The sequence below is a fragment of the Olea europaea genome, unplaced genomic scaffold, assembly GCF_002742605.1.
Source record: "Olea europaea var. sylvestris unplaced genomic scaffold, O_europaea_v1 scaffold1679, whole genome shotgun sequence".
NCBI lineage: Eukaryota > Viridiplantae > Streptophyta > Magnoliopsida > Lamiales > Oleaceae > Olea > Olea europaea.
The window spans coordinates 107,317-113,470 of record NW_019234465.1 but is presented as its reverse complement, the minus strand read 5'-3'; the positions used below and the strand labels follow the sequence as shown (position 1 = coordinate 113,470).

The following is a 6,154-nucleotide window of genomic DNA, read 5'->3' as shown; positions in this document are numbered from 1 at the left end:
CTTTACAATTTGGTCATTGACTTTACAAACTTGACAAATTGGTCCTTTGGTCACAGATTTCCAATTACAACATTTTCCTAACACTTTGGGTCCACATTCTCTCCTTTATCGGCTTCTCTACAACCATCAATTAAAGCATCATAAAGCTCAATTTGTGCTTCACTTGGAGCAGCTTCAACTATTCCACCCACTTCTACTGCTATTAAGCTAATCCCGCTATCAATCCCGAACTTCTTAACCTAAATTTTTTAGGCAACCACAGTAAGATAAAAGTCCTATCATATTTTTGGCAAAATAACCTCTTGACCTAACTTGATGCAATAATAATAAAGGACGCACCATTAGCAAGTAAACCAAATGAAATACAAGAGGCAGTTTCCAAATTGTCCACACACACACACACACACACATGCACTTTTTATATTAATTAATAACAGAATGAACTGATATGATGAGAAAGTTGTTGCATTAGAGAAATAGCAACAATATCTACTATTTAATGTAACAATTCATGCAGGTCCAGCAGCAATTTAACATTAACGTGTATACAAACCAGTCTCATTTTATGTCTCAGTTCATGTTTAACAAAACTAGTCCACAAAGTCATATCATCAGCTATCTGCCAGACTATTCTCAATTCTAATATCAAACTTTTTGGAATTCTTAACATTATCTTGCTATTATTTGAAGGGAGTGCTCGAGAGAGTAGAAAACCAACTAGAAAGGTTTATAATCCAATTCTTTTTAAAATCAGGGAAGTTCTTTAAGCCAGTAAAGACCATGCATTCCCCAGATTTTAGCAGAAAGAGAGAGTGAAGCATCAAGATGGGAAACAATAACATGTCCAAAAGCAAGATATAGATGTCATATATTTAGGTTCTCTTTGGCCTAAAGCAACTGGATATTATCAGAAGATCTTTAAACGGTTTAGAAAGAAACTGGAATGATATATCACCAAGCAAATGCGGTTTTCTTCCTAATTTTAGCAATAGAGAAAGCTTCTCCTCTTTCTTTGTACATTTGTGTTCCTCTCTTGAACAGACGTTACTTTCAAAAAAATGAAGATTTTTTGCACCTATGGTCTGAAAGAAATAAATTAGCATGAGTAGCAACATTGGAAAACTAACCAAAACAATTCTTCTACTGCAAAACAAAAGGAATTCATAATTTAGAAAGGGATTATTGGTTAACATGCACTAAAACATATGGCACTTGAAAAAAGCATCGTATCTTCTATCAAACCGTCACCTCGAAGAAAATCTAAAACTTGACCTCCAAACCCTACCACTCACACATGAGCAAGAGCAAGGGAAAGGGAAAGGGGAAGGAAAAGGAAATGGAAATAAAGGAATAGCCAGGAAGCATAAAAAGGTGTGAAGAAATGGAATCTTAAATTCAATAAACCTCTGATATCATTTCTCCCAGGAAACTAGTGACATTGGATTTATTCTCTATTATGGGCTTAGTAAAATGTTTGCACCAAGATAACACACTAACATCAAACACATAATATGACAAAACTGCATAATTAATTACCGCGCGGATGAAATGTGTTGCATCTCTCTTTGGTAAATTCCCATAGGACAATCCCCTCACTTGAGCAGTAGCACCCTCAATCACAGGAAGAGAATATCCAGAATCACCCTTGCGACACTTTGACAATCTTTCCCGAGACTCTGCCCCCTTCTTTTTCCTTTTATTGAAATTCTCAGGTGGGTTGACCTCTGAATAACTTTTAATATTCCTAGCAGCTCGTGGAACTATAGCTTCCTAGAAGATTAAAAGAATGCAATAAGAACTGATTACTCCGAAAAAAATTATAAGTTGCATCCATCAGAATTGAAAGCATACTTCAGCTTGGGCAATAGCTTCTGGCTTAATCATGCGGCTCCAGAAAGTCACATCATCTTCAGCACTGCAGAAGTTTGCCACCTGTATTTGGTGACAAAATAATACAGCTCATATGAATAATAATTGGAAATCTTGTCTGGCACAACAGCAATGCATCGAATTGACGAACAACCCAATTCAACAGACGAAGAAAGGTAAGACAGACGCATAGAGGAGAAAGAGAGGCCTGTTGTACATCTACCACTACAAAATTTGAAAGATGAAACATCTAATCTTCCATTCAAAAACTGAGTTATCATATGCTTACCTTAAAAGCACCCAACAATTCACGTTCTCGCTGTGTCAGCTACTTTCTCTTCAACCTTCTCAGCTCTTTCAAGAATTTCATCAATATCCATACCGAGGAGCCTTTTCTTGCTCTCCTCATCATTTTTGTCTTCCTTAAAAAGTTCCTCCGCCCCAAACCTCAGGATTGCTGAAAGCTCATTCTAAATCGGAAGAAAGCAAAAATTAGGACAGTTCAAAACTTTATAATGGAGGAATTTGGTAAACAAAGGTCAGCACAGAAAAAGTATGAGATTCGTGATAAAATGATCAAACCAAAAACAGTGGTTTATTTCATATCCTTACTTTATCAAATAAACTTCCTTTTTTCGCTTCCTTTTTCTCCAACCTGCCCTCAGCATTTAGTTTCTGAATAACTAGATGGTCCAGAACCTAAAAGAATATAACACAAAATAAGAAATTAGTTTAAACATCCCTCGCACCGACACCATTTGCAGCATGCATAGAAAGAAACCTAAGATTCTTATGATGCTTTACACATGAATAACAAGTTTATAATCAAGGACAAGCAACTACTCTCGGTAGTGTATACCATCTTCTTCTTAGCTCGCTCCAAGATATCTTCCTCAACACTCTTGCTAGTAACAAATCGGTAGATGTTAACTACTACTTGTTGTCCAATTCTATGAGCTCAACTCATTGCCTACTCCAACAAAACAAAATAAACATCATACAATACTACAGCATTAATATAGCAAAAGATAGTGTGTTATGCAACAGAGCAATAAGAATCATCCATCAAAAACCTGTAAATCATTTTGCGGATTCCAATCTCAATCAAATATAATTAGTGTGTCTGCAGTTGCAAGATTGACACCCAAGCCTCCAGCACATGTCGAAAGAAGAAAACAGAAATCCTCACTACCAGGAGCATTAAAATGGTCCATAGCCTGCTGGCGCAACTCAGACTTCGTACTGCCATCGAGTCTCTGAAATTGGAAACCTTTGAATGACAAATATTCTGCCAGTATATCCAACATGCTAACCATCTGCATTATAAGATGATAAGTAAATTTATAGTGCTTATATCCAAAGAGCGGGGACTAGAACATGATCTCAAAAAAGGCTACTAAAAATTCCTCTCTCACAAAGCAACTGTCTAAATTCAAAATACCAACTAAGCTATTAGCGAAATAAATGCCACACGCAAAAGCCTTAATGATTAGCGTTCTAAGTCTACAACCCTGAGAATCCAACTCCATCCTACATCCCAAGATCATATTTCTAGTAATCAATAATAAATATTTTTAAAAGTTCCATCAAGCATCAATAATTGGATAGGCTATTGCAAAGCAAAGTACATAATACAGATAAATTTTCCATTTTAGAATTCAATCAACAAACCAGTAGTGGCTAGGCCATTTTGGACCTTTAGAAATTCTTTTTCCCCTCCTGTTTGGGGGAGGCTAAATCTCTGGTAAATAGCCCAGTCCAGGAAGAGTGACATGCAACCATCAATTGCCTTCAATTGTAAACAGAAATGGTTCGATCCACAAGAAAAATTATCATTTCCAATCTTTCCGGGTCCAACCCCATACAGCGAAATATATATGGTTGATTTCTCAACTAGTTCAAGGTCATCTGAGCACCATCCAAACACCATAACTACTTGCACAAAGCTCAATGAGCCATCAGATGGCCCAGAGCCTTCAGAGGCTTGTGCACAGGGTGAGATGTATGCTTCACCAAAACAAAACAGTGTCCATAAATGCAGAATAAATTCAATAAATTGCAGAATTACAGGTATGTTCATTAAATTTAGCAAACATCAGTCAAATAACTCTGCCAATCGTAAAGCAGTATAAAAGTAATTTAATATTATCAGTTTGCACGCATACTGCAAAAATTTCGACACCAATGATGAACAGTCGGGGAATCAATTTTGCCAATCTCAGTCTGAACATTAAGTGTAGGAACCCAAAAATTTTATAGATAAAAATTTATTTATTTTGTATATTATATAAATTCCTATTTTATCTGGGTCAAATAAATTAGATTTTGGTAAAGCAATTATAAGTAAATCAATATTGTACTCGTTGGATAGCTCGTGATTAATTAGAAGTCTTTGACTCGAGAAAAAGTTGTTTTGGATAAGGACACATTAAGTTAGACCCAATTGAAAGAAAATGGTATAAATGTAATTTTATATAGATTACAAATCAATTTATTTTTTTTCTCTCTTCAAAAGAAAACGTCTGAGGCGAGATTTTTATCATTATTTGTTAGTTTTGATTTAGAGATTCTTAGAATGGCACATGTTTTCACTATTCTACTATTCTAGTTACAACAAAATTCACTATACACCCATATACGGTTGGATAGAGATGGTGGATATCTTGTTGTTGAATAAGATAATAATAAAGTACATTGTGAGTAGACATTGGTTGCAAGATTTGGCCCTGTCAAATCAAACTTTGGTTTATCTACTCTGGCCTACACCTATATATATATAGGCATGAAGAAAAGTTTTACTCACACCAAAAAGTTTGTATGCATTGAATATTTTAATCACGTATTTTTCAAATTGGAGAAAAGATTTTGAAAGTATTTTAGATTTTTCTAACAAGGTAAGATATTTTAAGTGCAATTGTTTTTTTTTTTTTATGCATTTATGCCCAATAAAAAATACATGAATTGTCAGTAGACATTTTTCTTTAAGAGATATGAAATCCTACGGGATTATAAGAGGACCTAAGATGAGTATGTCGCTTGGTCACCGATATACTCCATAAGATCAGATCGTATGAATTGTAATTTTTATTGTTATATATATGTATATGGAAACTGCACATATCTTACTGGATGTTTTCGAATACTTACTCTTACAAATTTTTATAGGTTAATTCGGATCGATTAAAATTGTGGAAGGACGGTGATGTGGGCTGCCAAGTGAATCCAATGAAAAGAAAAATGAATGAGTTTGCCGTCTTTAAATTTACCAATTAGTTTAATTTTGTTCCAAACGTATTATTTGAATTAGTTAAGAGTTTATGTTATGTTTAGATAAAATTTTCATATTTTAAATTTAGATTTATAAATGTTGCAGTTATTTGTTTAATAAAAAAAATTATTTTTATAGTTCTGCACTTAAATAAAGAAAAATGAGTTTTTCGTAACGTTACGGAGTTTATAGAAAATTAGGGCATTATAGCTTGGTATTAGAGCACGGTTTGACTTTTTCTGTAGACTTGTTTTGGAAAAAAAAATTTGAACAGTTCACGTGAACAGTAAAAAAAAAAATTAAAGTTTTGTAAAAAAACAGTGTTACTGTTCACGTAACAGTAAAGACCCAAAAAAAAAAAAAAAATTGTCTTACATGACATGGCAAAGAGTTCTAGGATTTTAATTATGATGTGACATACTTTGAATATTGCAAATTTTTTTATAGATTTTGTCACATTTTGTAATAGTTTGGATTACCATTCACATCAATATCCATTTATTTTTATGCATTTGTCTCTTTATTTTGAAGAATAAATGATTGTTTAAATTAATTTCGAGTAATAGTAGTTTAAAATTTAAATTGTTATAGTTTCATGCCTATGGTTTAAATCTTACATATGATAAATTTTTATGTGTTTTAACTTTAGCCTTTGGGGATTTTTTTTAAAAAATATATATTTTTATGTGTTTTAACTTTAGCCTTTGGGGATGTTTTTTTAAAAAATATATATAAATAAATAAATAAATAATGGACCTTTGAAAATTTGATATTTTAAGAGATTTCACGTTCGATTTATTGTTTGAATTTTGTTGAATTGTATAATTGCAAAATTGAAAGGTTTCGTCAAACAGACCTAAACTGTCTAAAAAGAGCTTGGGATTTAAGCGGTCAGTCTGTGACCCCCTCCTCATCTAGAAGCCTTTTATTTGTGCGTTATTCAAATCGATAAGATGAAAGACAATATATTAGACAATTCTAAATTTAAGAAAATTCAAAATTTTGAAACTTCTATTT

General features: G+C 33.2%; 1 pseudogene; it reads right to left on the bottom strand.

Moving 5' to 3' along the window:
• LOC111377559 overlaps positions 1–6,154 on the bottom strand; it is a 52,176-nt pseudogene that overhangs the window by 9,907 nt on the left and 36,115 nt on the right.